General features: G+C 41.0%; 1 long non-coding RNA gene across 1 annotated transcript in view; it reads right to left on the reverse strand.

Moving 5' to 3' along the window:
- LOC308579300 overlaps positions 1-15,491 on the reverse strand; it is a 93,219-nt gene that overhangs the window by 25,555 nt on the left and 52,173 nt on the right. Inside the window, exon 3 of the long non-coding RNA XR_014004392.1 lies at positions 14,965-15,165. This is a non-coding gene — a long non-coding RNA (uncharacterized lncRNA). The remainder of the gene's footprint in view (positions 1-14,964; positions 15,166-15,491) is intronic.

The following is a 15,491-nucleotide window of genomic DNA, read 5'->3' on the forward strand; positions in this document are numbered from 1 at the left end:
CCTGCAGAGTATGGTAATTGGTTGGGTATATACTGTTAGGATGAGGTAATCTTTCAGGTATCTTGGCCCTGAGCTGCATAAGACATGGTATTCTTGATGTTCTCACAACCAGAGCTGCACTGCTCATCCTTGACACTCCCACCTTCATTCAACTTACAATATATAATAGAAGTTTTTTTTTTTTAAGTAGTATTTCTTGGGGATATGCATGGCATTCAGACACATTCGTACATGATCCCCTCATTCTGAGGTGAAGTGAGATGCCATAGATGGAAGCACTTTGTAGTGCTTCAACAATTCAGATTTTAAAAAATAAATAAATGCAGGGACGCACGTACTGAAAACCAAAGAAATGAATCTAACCTTATCAGAGCACCCAGGTAGAATGATGGCCAAAGAGACAACAAACACCAGAATGGGGAGATAGTGAAGGAACAGCTTTGCCTTGACTGACAGATCAAGCTTGTGATCATTTTACATGGAAAGTAAATCTCTCTTAGTTTTCCCACCACAAAATAAGCTTTAAATGTGTCCAGTACTTGGGCTGATCTGAGCAATTTGGCAGGTTTCCTACCCAAGGGAACCCCTCTTGTGGCCACAGTTTTCAGACCAATTGCCCAAAAAGCACATTTAAAAATTAAGTGATTCCTTTTTTACTTACCCAAAATTGTAAAAGCAGTCCTTGTGCAGAAAACCACTATAGGTATCTTTCTGGACTTTAGCAGAAGTTGAGCCCTCAGAATGTCTACCAAATTTCCTCCAATTCCAAGCAAACAACAGATTTTTAAAAAATAAATAATCAGACTTTAAATGCCTAGAATAAATGCCCTTGGATCTATTTGCTTGTGATTTGGCAGGTTTTTCACTGGAGGGGCTGCTGCAATTATCACCCACTTCTCTGAAAAGGTGGGAGGAATTCCAGTAATGAAGGAGAGAATTCTCCAAACTGAATCAGGGGGAGGGTGGGAGAGAAAGAGACTGACATGAGCTGAATCAGGCAACCTATCAATAACCTCAGGCTGAGGTGGGTGGTTTACCAGCATACTAAATTAGGATCCAGACCAAAATATGTGGTGAGTTTATATCCATAATATTTATTACTCGATTTAGAATACCACCGATCAACCCATATTCTCTGTGGGTATCTCCCCAAAAGATTATCCACCAGGTTTTGCAGGCATAAGACTCCTTCAACAGTTGTGTTTATCATAATCTTAATCAATTTATTTTATTTTTATCCTGGTCTTGTCCTAATAGTTCAGGAAGAGCACCCATAGTTGTTTTCTTTCTCAGAGGCAGAGGTAGACTAGGCTGAGAGGCAATGAATAGGCCAAGGACATCCAGTGTGGTGCCAGTGTGGTGTAGTGGTTAAGAGTGGTAGACTTGTAATCCGGGGAACTGGGTTCGTGTCTCTGCTCCTCCACATGCAGCTGCTGGGTGACCTTGGGCCAGTCACACTTCTTTGAAGTCTCTCAGCCCCACTCACCTCACAGAGTGTTTGTTGTGGGGGAGGAAGGGAAAGGAGAATGTTAGCCACTTTGAGACTCCTTCGGGTAGTGATAAAGTGGGATATCAAATCCAAACTCTTCTTCTTCTAGTAACCTTTTTTTTTTTTTTGTCCTAAGCAGGGATTTGAAATCAGGTCTCTCAGTTTTAAGCAGCTGTAGATGTGGTGGAGCTGCACCACACACCTGACTACGATCCAGCTGGATCGCTGCTGTTTACCAGGTTGGATAAAGGGAGAGGTGAGGCAGGAGTGAGGCTTGTGTGATGCAAATGTACAAAAAGAAACTAACCTGCCAATATGTTTGCACCATGCTGGATACATCAATGCCTCTTCCTTCTCAGTATGCAGCAGTAAATGCAACTAGTGGGAGGTCAGCTGAGCAGTGCAGCCCTACCATGCTGTCTGCTACTAGATTTAGGACCTATGCACATGGCTAGTCAATGTAGTGCCTTCCATATATTGTTGGACTGTAACTCTCATCAGCCCCAGCCAGCATATTATACATAGAGTACTGTAGAAAGACATGTGGATCCAGAATTGGCCTCCACAGTCACTTACAGACTCATTGTTAAAACCGTGTTTATGGAAGACAATCTTACTCGGCTATGAGTGATTGCCAAAGAAGAAAACACATAGCTACTGAAAATAGGCCACTGTATTTTGATTTTTTAAAGAAACAGAAATGTGAGATATTCTCTTTTAAACAAGCAGTGTATCCAGTTCAGAGATTCCAAAATAGTGGGTTAAAATGTAATGGCTGGTCAATGAAAGATGATGGGTGAAAGAGCTTGGAGCAGCAGAATACAGCAAAGAAAACCCAGAGAATGATATGAATATAGATGCAGTTCTGCTGCTGAACCAAATCAGGGTTGACCTATAAGATGACTGGGTAGGAGGTCTCCTGGGAACCATCATTAGGCTGAGGAAAAGCAAGGTATGTGTAATGAATGAATAGGTGTAAAGGCATTAGAATCTAAGCATTCATACCAATGAATTTGCTTACTGAATCAACCTAAAATGTTTAGCTCAAAACAGAAACACTCTAAAAACAATAGTTATCTTTCAGCACATTGCCCTGGTACCACAACTGGATCCTCAGATTCATCTACTGAGTCTACTGGAAACCGGCTGGGTTTAGAGTCTTTGGTTGTTGTTGCTGTTGTTCTACAGATGTGGCAATAATTTCTACATGGGTAAATATAACTTGTCAATTCCTATGCACATTAAACTGCCTGGCAGATAACCTGTTGAAGTCTGAAGTCCCAGATTGGGTTACTGCAAGTGGTAGACAAATCACTTTATTTTTTCCCCACTTTAGTTTCATACACGTATGCTTGATCTTAACTTCTCTCCATATGGTTTTCTGTAGATTTTAAATGATTTTTTTTTTAAATCATTTGCATTTCCCCCAATACAGTGGTACCTTGGTACTTGAATGGTTTGGCTCCCAAACAAATCAGCTCCCGAATGCCGCAAACCCAAAAGTAAATGTTCCAAAAGTAAAATGCGAACGTTTTTCGGAAGTTGAACATCTGACATGGCTTCTGCTTGAGTGTAGGAAGCTTCTGCTGCCAATCGGAAGCTGTGCCTCAGTTTTTGAAAGGCTTTGGGAGTTGAACAGACTCCCAGAACTTATTAAGTTCAAGAACCAAGGTACCACTGTATACTCATTTTGCATGTACCTTCCACTAAAAAATATTTACCCCATAAAATATATATTTTTGTGCACCCATCATCTCTAAATTGTATGCATTTCTCTTACAATGCACACACGTTTGAATAAAAATGGCATCACAAATTTTGGAGAAGTGCACTATCTGAATGATAATTTTATACACATAAAAGTCTGGGAACTATGGATTAGATGGGTTTGACTTTGAAATCCAGACTGAATGAAATTATCCTCCATCCCAAGCTACAAGTCAACCTATAAATTAACAAATTCCCCACCTGTTTCCTACTGGATGCACAAAAGCACAAAAGGCCCTGAAATGGTGATCCACTTCTCAGGAACTGGATTTGAAATAATTTTGCATAGATCAGTGACTTGAAAACTGATCTGTATATCAGTGTTGAATAATTAAATTCTTCAGAGAACCTTCCCAAGGATGATTTTGGAAACTGGTGATGTGAGCTAACTTCAAATTGGGAGAGATCAGAATATGAACTCCCTCTATATGGCAAAGAACCTTGACAATCAAAATTATTTAGAACATTTGTTGACTGCTCAATCAACATAGTCCTCTGGGTAATTCACACAGAGTTCAAACAATATACAATTAGATCGTTAAACTATTATAATGATAATTAAAACACTTAAAACATTTTTTTAAAAAATCAAATTGATTTCTTACCTAAAAACCAATGCAAGCAGAATAACAGCATTTAAAGCACAACATAAGCAATATGTTTCAATTGAAAGAATGGCAGCAGTGCAATCTAGAAATTAAAATAAATACTTATATCTAGAGTAATTATTTGTGTTTCTGATCCATTGAAATCAATGGTGAACTTAGTCATTGAATTCAATGGAACCTAAGTGCATGTAGCTTAGATTGGATACAAGTAATTGTAATTATTTGAAGGTTTATCTTACACTGTTACCCCACTTCATATTATTTGTACTGAGTTTTAAATCCTGTTTGACTGCAATTTGATGCACATCTATGTGGCAGTAAGCCCAATTGATAATAGTGGTGGTTAAGGTAAAGGGACCCCTGACCATTAGGTCCAGTCGTGACCGACTCTGGGGTTGCAGCGCTCATCTCGATTTATTGGCCTAGGGAGCTTCCAGGTCATGTGGCCAGCATGACTAAGCCGTTTCTGGCAAACCAGAGCAGCACACAGAAACGTCATTTACCTTCCCGCCGGAGCGGTACCTATTTATCTACTTGCACTTTGACGTGCTTTCAAACTGCTAGGTTGGCAGGAGCTGGGACCGAACAATGGGAGCTCACCCCGTCGGGGGGATTTGAGCCGCCGACCTTCTGATCTTCCAAGTAAATGTGCTGCTTGTCTGGATCCAACATCATGCACACCCCTGGGCTCTAACTAAAGGCTATTTTCTAGAAGCAAAAGTTTATCAGAGGGTAACTGCTGAGAGCAAATTCCGTAGGGTTCATTCAAACAAGCAAAAAGGCATGCTTTATCATCTTTCAATAGGTCTCTTCCACAGCAAAATGTATGCAGGGAAATGTAAAGTTTGAAAAACCTTCAGGCCCAGATTCTGTCCCCCACCCCAGTCACACAAGCTTTCCATATGTGGGAAAATGTTGGCAATGTGCCTTCATATAAAGACTGCTATCCATGTGGGTTCTGAGACAGTACAAGCCTAGGAGAGGACTATACCATATTCCTTCCTCCAGTTTGAATCGCCTTTCAATGTGTTGCAAACACCCCTTCGCGATTACAACACTAGCCCACAGCAGCTCCCTGCTTGCCTCGCAGTAGCTAAACTGGCATTGTGGCATCCAAAAATGCACATATAGATTACATAGGCAGGCCTCTAATGACAGATAGGCCCACCTGCTAGAGAGTGGTATTTAAATGGCAGGACAAAGGGAAGGGAAATTGCCTAAGGGAGTGGGATTAGGATCAGGTGAAGGTTAATCAAAGGAAATGACAGTTAAATGGTACTCTGGGCTCCTGAGACTGTACGTGTGCATTTCGCTGGAAAATGTGTTGTGGGTTTCCCATAAAGAAATATATATAAACAGAAGCAAAAATAATGGATCAAAAGGAAACATAATTTTCACTGCTGCCCCGTCAAAACCTTCACGGCTGGTTTCAGAACGTCCATCAGCACAGCCCTAAATAACAAGCAGAACAAAGAAGAAAGCCATATTACAGACACACACACACACACACACACACACACACACACACACACACACACACTGCTTTTTATATATTTTAAAAAATATATATCTGAATGAAAAGTAGTATCATGATTTGGATGTGGGTTTCACACAGCTCAGTTCCCTTAGGAAGTGTGATTGGATTGCAATCTGAAATATTCACATGCCTAAAAAGGAGGGGGTACTGGTCAATACTTGGAGATGAGTGCCACACCCCCCCCCCATTTTAGGCTTGTGGGTTAATCAGGCTGCAGTCTTCATTTGGGAGTAAGTCCCTTTGAACTCAATGGAATTTACATCTTGAGTAGGTAAAGTAAAGGGACCCCTGACTATTAGGTCCAGTCATGGCCAACTCTGGGGTTGCGGCGCTCATCTCGCTTTATTGGCCAAGGGAGCCAGCATACAGCTTCCGGGTCATGTGGCCAGCATGACTAAACCACTTCTGGCGAACCAGAGCAGTGCACAGAAACGCCGTTTAACTTCCTGCTGGAGCGGTACCTATTTATCTACTTGCACTTTGACGTGCTTTCAAACTTCTAGGTGGGCAGGAGCAGGGACCGAGCAACGGGAGCTCACCCAGTCACAGGGATTCGAACTGCTGACCTTCTGATCGGCAAGTCCTAGGTTCTGTAGTTTAACCCACAGTGCCACCCACGTCCCTTATCTTGAGTAGGTAGTTACAGAATAATCTGGAATCAAACTCACTAACATTTTTTTTTTGAAGAAGCATAAGTTACACATAGACTTTTCACAGTAAGGGGAATAATAATAAAGCATAGTAAGTTTTACCTAGTGATCATAAATAGAATGTGCAGGGAGAGGAATAAGAAAATAAGGTAATCTTCTATTAAACCTCTCCACATAGTAACCTGGGAAATTGGAGGTTCAGTGGATTTTGCATCTGAGTTGACAAAGGAAAAGAATTCATGCCACATCAAATGAAAACAGTCTATTTTTTACTTGCCTCTAAAGTCTAAGGGCTCTCCTTTGCTGTATTAGGTGTTCTAAAATCTTTCCAAGCCACTCCTCCTGGGGTGGTAGGTTAGATTGCCACCCCACTCCTCCTGGGGTGGTAGGTTAGATTTCCAATGAGAAGCAACTGTGAGTCTGTCTGCAGCTAGGAGCATGAATTCTAAGAACTTATCAATAATTGAGGGATTTCTGCCCCCTTCCAAGGAGTGGAGTACCAGAGCTGGGGTTGGCATTTGAGTTGTCATCATGGATATATCAGAAACTAAAGACCAAAACTTCTGAATGATGCAGCAATTCAACCACATATGAAGTAGCATTCCAGGGGAACCACAGCCTCCCCAGCATAGACTAGAGTGGCTTTTTCAGCTTTAGTTGAGTCCGATGACATCTCAATAGCATTTTTAGAGTAACTTCTTGTATTCTTGCAGATATGGTTTTTAACAGGGCTCTGGACCACAACATTTCCCAGTCATGTTCCTCTGTCTGAATACCTGGGTTACTCTCACAAACTAATCTCAGTCCATGGGAGGAGCCAGATTCTATACTGAGTAGATATTTGTATATATTAGAAGCTAGGCCACTTTGACTGGAAATTGCATATGAACAAAAGGATTTTAAAAATGTCAAGCAGCAGAGCCCTTCTCCTTTATAGAGTAGGAATATACTTGCTTGAGTTGGAGCCAATTATATGGGACATCTTTTGCCCGATGGTTGGGGTATAAATAATAAAATTATTATTATGGTTATTATTATTATTAAAGTTTTCCAAAATGTGTCGGCCTTTGGGCAAAATATATTTAGTTGTATAGATTCACCTTTTTCTCCACAATAGGAATTTGTGATGTTCATCATTAAAGCAAAAGGCTGTGTGATCCAAAACAGGAATTAAAGGCAATGGCAAATGAGCATATGTGATTGCCATTTATGCCATATTCAGAGGGTCAACTGTAGAAACACGTCACTTATTTTGTTCACTAAAGTTTTTCAGCCTGATGTGGCTTGTGATCCACCACCACAAAGTAACTTATCATGAAATGTTAAAACTGAGGCACAGATTCAATTAAAACAAAACAAAGCAAAACAGTGTTGCGAACCACTACTGAAATAGGAGAACATGAGGCAAAATACATCAAATGCATTATTCATTATTTGCAGTATTAGAAGTATCCACAGTATTACAAGTTATTTACACAGCTCTGGTAAAGCCTAATCTGTTTCCCTCTCTGGTACTAATGAAATATGGCATCAGATCTTGAATCATCCTATTACATGGCCTTGCAGGAACATAAAAGGTTAGGATTCCAGAGTTATTAATCCTCAATCGTTTTGACAATTGATTTTGAACACAGAGAACAATGCACTCTTTTTAACATACAATCAGAAATGCTCAAAATTAATTGATTTCTCCCATGCACACCTGGCAGCAGCAAACTTTGAAACAAAGATGTGCATTTGTGTTTAGATGTGCTGTTTTGTCAGCATTTGGGACTGGATCTTCTTGTAAAAAAGCCATGCCAATTCTACAGAGAAGGGAAGCTTACTTGGGGTATAGGGATGGACGAGGAATTTGAAAAGCTCCCTTCCCCCATGCATACACCTCGCTTGGTGAGTATTGACTTTTTCTTTTACTCTGTGCCATAATGTCTGATCAGATCTATGGACACTGGCTACAATCCAATGCAGCGTTAAGAACACTTAAGCCCTTTGAAATCAGCTGGCTTATAGACACTTAGCTCTGTGTTGCATTGTGGCCTCTGAGGCTGGAACCATATATTATATATGCATCCGACTCTGAACATAAGAACATAAGAAGAGTCCTGCTAGATTAGGCCAAAGCCCCTTGTAGTTCAGCATCCTGGTCTCATAGTGGCTAACCAGATGCCTATGGGAAGCCCACAGGAAGGAACTGAGCACAGAAGCCCACTCTCCGCTTGTGATTCCCAGCAACTGGTCCATACCCTCCAACGTTTCTCCACTGAAAATAGGGACGTCCCATTCCATAATGATAATTTTACTATTTATACCCAACACATCTTACTGGGTTGCCCCAGAACTTTGAGCAGCTTCTAACATATATAAAAACATTAAAAAAAATTAAACATTTGAAAAACTTCTCTATACAGAATTGCCTTCAGATGGCTTGGAAGTCGGATAACTCCATACCCTCTAACATTTCTCCAATGGAAACAGGGGCATCCTACCATGCCCTCTGACATTTCTCCAGTGAAAATAGGGACATCCTAAGGGAAAGCAGGATCAAATCAGAAACAAGGAAGGCTTCTCTAAATCTGGGACATCCCTGGTAAAATAGGGACAGCTGATCATCAAGACATACTGCCTCTGACAGTGCAAGAGAGCAGCTGCTGATAGCCTTGCCCTCCAAGGCAACTGTGTGTCTCATCAACCCCTCCCCATTTTGTATGACTCACTGCAGGGAAGAGGAGCAAGTTTCAGTCCAAGGGCCTCATTCCCATTTAGGCAACTTCTGAGAGGCTGGAGGAAAAAGTGAGCAAAGCTATGAATCTGAATGTTACCTTCATACTCTAACTTGGTTTCCACACACACACACACACACACACACACACACACACACTTCTGTCCTCCATTCAGGCAAACAAGAAACACAGTCCGAATTCAAGGACACATTCCAACCCAGCAAAAACACTCAAAGAGTGTCAAAGCAGAGCCATGCAACAGTGATGAACTTCAGGCTCTCAAATTTCAATGGCGCCCTGTGCAATGCTAACAGTGCCCCACCTCTTGGTTCTATACCATTGTTGTGGTGCCCCCTGCAGTGTGGCAGCCAGTGTGGCTGAACCAGTTGCGCGACCCTAAAACCACTTCTGTGGGGAGGGTTGTGGCCTGGGAAAATAATATGGGGTGTGGCCTGGGGATAACTTGAGGCAGAGGCAGTTTTAGGGTAGCACGACCAGTTCAGCCGCACTAGGCACTGGCACCACAGTGGGAGCTGCAACAGTGATGTAGAATGGAGTGCAAGAGGCAGGAAGTGCCTAATTTGAGAATCACACAGGGCGCCACTAACATTTGGGAGCCCAAAATCTGCCGCTATCTGAGGGACAGAGAAGGCTGGAGGGCACATTTGGCCTTTGAGCTTGAGGTGATAACTTATGATAACTTTCTCAAGTCTTGACAACTGGCTGCTGGCAAGGTAAGGAAACATTCAGCATCATGATGTCAAGATGTAGCAGTTGTTGCTGAGAGCAGAGTAGAATGGCTACTTAGGTATCAGCAAAAAGAGAGGACAAATGAGGACGCTGATTTGCATAATATTCAAACATGATAGTTTCTATGCAGAGATGCAAATGTATATGGAAGCCCCAAAGCTGGAGAGTGGAAGCTCCCAAACTGCTGCAATCAGTTCTAAATTATTATTCAAACTTGTGAATGTTTGACTGTATTAGTTACATTTTACATGCATGGAATATTTCTTGGAGGTGTGGGTATGTGGTGATTATTTGTTATATGTATTTTCAGAAACTGAAAAGTGGTTGTTTGTTAACTTTATTTTTCAGTTTATGAAAATACATATAACACTTTTTTAAGACTTAAAAATAAAACACCAGTTGTTGGGGCAGCATCTATTGCAAACCCCTCCCTGAGGGTGATTCCCTGCATAAATGGGAACCAGCTTGAACGTTAGCCTCACTTACTGCTATGCTGAATTGTTGATTTGTTGTTCACAAATAAACATGGCTGTTGATGCCTTCCTCAATAAAGCTGCTTTGTGGTTTCAGGGTAGGCCTGTTGCAAGGTCTTCTCATACAGCAATTGCATTTATAAAAACTTTGAGGCTTCATCAAGTGGTATATTAATTAATTAACGCTATTCCCAAACTTCATAGGATACAGCACCATCTGGATAAAGTAACAATATATACCAACTCTCATTCTCCACTGGTACTGTAACATTTGAGAATCAGTAGGTACTTCTGAATGATGAATTGATTTCCAATGAGGGTGTTTAAAAAACAACAACCAGCTGACTAATCCTGGATAAATGCAAACACTCATATTAATCTTGTTCTTTTCATTGGCTATATCTCAAAAGGCATTTGCCAAGCCATCAGCCCCTTCCAACTATAAAATAATGTTACGTTTCTGTATCAAGTAGCTATTTAAAAGTTCAAGCCCAGGCTATGCTGCTTCTTTTTTTGCAAACCTTATCAGAGTCACTTATAGATACTTATCCAAAAGACACAGCCCCCTCTAAAACAGCCTTCTTCAACCTGGTGCCCTTCAGATGTTTTAGACAACAACTCTCATCAGCCTCAACTGGCATAGCCAATTGCCAAGCCTGATGGGAGTTAAAAGGCAGCAGGTTGAGGGAAAGTATTCTAAATTTTGGTCTGCATGTCATTCTTGCTTCTCATCTGATAATAGACAACTAGTTGAAGGTCTAGCAGAGTGCTCATTAGGATAGCAATAAAAGCGATGTATTTAATTGCATTTTGCGATTTCATGCTTGTGAGTCACCACAGAAGTGGAGCCAGGCTTTGTTCCCTCTTTGCAATGTCCCCTGAGGGGTCTGAGCAGAGTGGACTGTGGCACTTCAGATAGTAACTGGTTGTATGTGTCATGTTCCTCTACAAAACTCTCCTCACATGTAGAATACTAGCACAGGAGGGAACAGACTGGGACAGAGCCTTTATCTCTGTTGTGCCAGTATGGAGGGTGTTCCCCCTGCTTCCCTTATCTGCTGTTCAAAGTACCTCCCCCTTCCTATGACTATGTTCCATCACAATATTTAAGATAACCAGGAACACCCTCATAAGCTTACTGTCCATACAGTAGCTCAGTTCTACAATGGCACACCAAAGACCCATAAGGCTGGGTGTCCTCAGGAAGTAACAGAAAATATTTTTGTGACTTTTGGTGGCCAAGGAGAGGGCAAGGTGGGGTTTAAATCAACATAAACCACTTTGCTACCTGACAAAAGCACTTGGGTTGGCTCAGGCTACAGGAAGTATAAAATGAAATGAAGTGCTTTGGGGACCATTTAAAGGAAATATTGTTCCTCTTATAGGATGTTTGCATTTCTCCTACTTTTTATGAAGATATCTTAGGGGGAAATTGATGAGAAGTTCTATGAGCTACTCATTGTTCTTGGAGTGAAAATATTCTGCTTTCCATCTCTGCTTCAGAACAGCAATATTGATGCCAAAAAATTTTTAAAAAAACAAAACAAAAACAACCCCAGGAAATGTAACTTTATGTTTCTCAAAAGTCCATAGCTGTTCCTCTTAAGAACACTGAAATTGTGATGTCAATGTGTATGAATCCAATTGATTAGCTCCACCAAGAAAAAAATGAATGCCACTTACAAAATGAAATTGAGGCTTCTATTTCCCCCTCATTTGAACTACAATGAACTACCAGATAGGGTTGGGAGAGAAATTTGATTACGTTGATTAAGCTCATATATTAAAATGAATGTATCAAATCTGCAATTTCTGAAACAATATAAGAGCTGAAACACAGCCATCCTTAAAAAATTGCACTTATTCGTTTTTTGTGATGTTCTCCAACCAATTAATGTTTGCAAAAAATACATATGCAATGGGAAAGTATGCACAAAAACGAATATATTAGTGAATATAACCTACAAAAATGTGTTATACTAGGGGGGATTGCTAGCAGAAATGTACATTAGTCAAACCTAGATACAAAAATGTGTTTATTAGGAAAAATGTGTAGTAAAATACTGGTGAATTTTCATGAGAATATTTTTTAAAAAATCAAATTGCTCCAGAAATGTGGAGAACTGCATTTAAGATGGGAGAATGAGAAAATTGACAAATCCTTCTATCCCTAGCAGTGGGAGAGGGGGCCCCCTCCAAAGCATTTAGAAAAGGAAGTGTTTAAACATGTTTCCATTTTATTTCTTCCAGAGATTATAATGCATAATTTTTGCACAAAAGTCAATTACATAGCCCAGTGATTTACCAGCAAAGCTGGTCAAAAGATATTATCTTAGTGCCAGTTAATGTGTGTGACTAGTTACAAGACAAAATAAATCCTTCGGAAATTACTTTTTTAAAAAAAATGTACATAAGAAAATCTCAACCAAAATGACAGCCCTAGTAAATGGTTTCCATTTACCAGAGAGAGTGACAGCTTTTTCTTCCCTAGGAAATCACTGTCCCTGTTCTGCCTTTCAGAGAAGTATTTTGAGGAGAGACCTTAGAAATAAAAGTGTGTCTGTGTGGTTATGAGTTAACAGCTTTTCTGGTTTCAGCAGTGGTGTGTGACATCAGAGCAGAACTTTGGGGCAGCTGTGCCAGCCCCCTCCCACTCAGCAAAATGAGGGCCCCTAAATGTAGCAAGCCTTTCTTACCACATTTTGAAGCAAGTAATACCTATTAAAAACCTGAATAGGGGGAGAGCAGAAGACCATTAAGTTCAGAGCTAAAATTACCTAATCGCACCACTGGGTTTCAGCCTATGCATAAACAGAAATGTCCCATAGTGTTTCATCCAGGAAAAGGGGAATGGGTGCATCACAACTCCAGTACAACCCCACCATAGCCAATTGGATCGCTCTGCTATTTCTGTCAGACGCATTAATCATAACACAACATTCCATCACCTATAGGCGCCAGGCAAAAGCTTTCCTCTATGACCTAAGAAGTGGGTGGGATGATTTTAATGTATTTATTTTTCTCCTTGGTTTTAATGCATCAGGGAGGGGGATGTTGTCTGGTTGTTTGCTTGAAAGCCACTTTGAGTACATCTGGGCAAGATAAAGCGACTAACAAATTGTAATAACAATTGTGGGAGAAGCAACACCTCCAAGGGAACAAACTTGAAGCTATCCCATACTGCACTGCATTGAATTTTCTCAATATGCAAAAACCTTCTGGGCCTGTCTTAAAAATATGGACTCATCCATTTCTTGACAGCAGAGTGTGTAAGGAGGAGTGTGCACAAGACCAGAATGGATGTTTGTAAGTTTCTCCACCCAAAATGGTCTCACGTTGCACATTAAAGAGGTATACTTGGAACTACTCAAATGTCCTTAGTTTTTATGTGCCAGAGCAGTTTTCCTGGGTCTTGTCTCTGGGATGACACAGAAGGAATCATGATCAGGGATTAATATTTTAGAAGAGATTACCATTACAAAGGAAAAAGCAAAGCTATTGACACCATACAACCTTCCGAAAAGGACATTCTGCTGAAATCAGATTCAAGTCATTGGATACAAGCAGCTGAGAGTTCCCAAGCCAAAACAAAGAAAGAATAAAGTTTCAAATACCTTTCCCCACCCTCTTCCAAGAATGTTAAATAATTCTGGTATATTTTGTCCTGAAGTGACTTATTCTACAATTGACAGACTAGGGATGGGAGCAATTTGACTTGAAACGTTTTCATGCCCATGCCCATCTGAGGAATTACTTCATGGAATGAAATGGCAAAGGTTACTAGCATGGTTCCTTTAAAGTTGAGTTGATGTGGGGAACTAGAAAAACTTGCACTTTCTGGATAAAATCATACCCTCTGATTACAGGCTTGTCTGTCACATGGAGGTTTCCCTCCACCATCCTCCCCATGGTTTCCTTTCCCTCATCATCCCTCCCTGGTGTTTACTTTATATGGTAATCTTAGAGACATTTAGAGATTAACCCTATATATAAGAAGCTGGCATAAAGCAAGCCAGTGTAAGTTAAGATAGTGTAAAGTTACACCAGATCCAAACTTTATTCATCAGTAGCCCTACTGCTGATTGAGCAGGCTTCAGACTGGCAGAGGGAAAAGAAGCCTTTGAAATATTGTTTGAGGTGCACCACCCTTTTTGCTGCCTTAACTTATACCTAGTTTTCAGGTCACATGACTGAGCTGAACCAGTGTAGGATCCAGCCTAGGTCTCCCTTCTTTGGTTCCTCCCCCACCATGCCCCTATAGCACTCATTTTTCAGACCTTAAACCAGTTTACGATCCATTGCACTCAGCTCAGCCAACTGACTCCCAACTGAGTCAGGATGGAGGAGATACACTGGTGTATCTCTGGCTGAGCCAAGGATGAGGGAGTTAAGCCAGCCTAGTTCAGCTGTGCCAGGGACCTTCCAATTCAGCTGGCGATATGCTGGATCCTAACCCTTTCATCCCAGTGGATTTTGCTGTAGGATTGCTCCCTCAATGTAATTTTTTAAACAGACACTTGTCTACAGCATATAGATTTGGATTGCGAAATCACCACAAGGCACCTCAGAAGTCCTCATTTCGGCTCATGCTGAGTAGTTCCAAATCCTGTTCTATCTCTGACAAACTCAAAATCCCTCTGAGGTGCACCCCAATTTGGCTCAAGATTCAGGATTCATCCAGATCCCAAGCACAACCCTAGGCTATTGTTTCACACCCAGAAGATATCTCATGGAGAATATTCAACAGAATTAAAACTCCAACTGAAAACTGGCACTGTCCTAACTTATTTGATTCTTATAGTATAGAGTCAGAGTGTATGTCCAGTACACTGTGGCCATGCAAGGGCAGGGTCCATGCCAGGGAAAAGAGGTGAAGAAGATAAGGGAGAAGCACCCTGGTCACGGAAGCTGCAAGTGACTACATTTCCCAAAAAGTCAAACCAGAAGTAGACAAGCAAAAGGATACTTACTGTGTCAGCAGTATTGAGATTGTGGCCTACCCAGAAAGGACCATAGCTCAATGATAGGAGGTCTTCTTTGCATTCAGAAGGTCCCAATTTCAATCCCCAGCATTTCCATGGAGCCATGAACAGCAGCTGGCAGTCAATGTAGGCAATACTGAGCTAGATGGGCCAATAATCTGATTCAGTGTAAGGTGTCTTCCTTTGATCCTAAGAGCAAGAAAGGACCTAGTCAACAATATGAAGGGTAAAATGAAATGGGTGCAGCTTTGAAAGCTGTTTATCAGAGAAGAAGGAAATTAGGAAGGACCACTCACTTGAAGGCTTTTGGCAGAACTACATATCACTTATCTAGGGATGACCAGATCCAACATTTCTGGATCGTGTTTATGTAGCAGTGCTTCGTGGATAATTTACCCATTTCACTCAGATTTTTTCCCCACATACTTACAGGATAATTTCCAAGAGCTATCGTGTGGATAAAGCACCAGAATTAGCTCTTAGCAAACTTAAAATGAGAACTGGGACTTTGAAGA

This window comes from Podarcis bocagei, assembly GCF_964188305.1.
Source record: "Podarcis bocagei genome assembly, chromosome: Z".
Classification (NCBI taxonomy): Eukaryota; Metazoa; Chordata; class Lepidosauria; order Squamata; family Lacertidae; genus Podarcis; species Podarcis bocagei.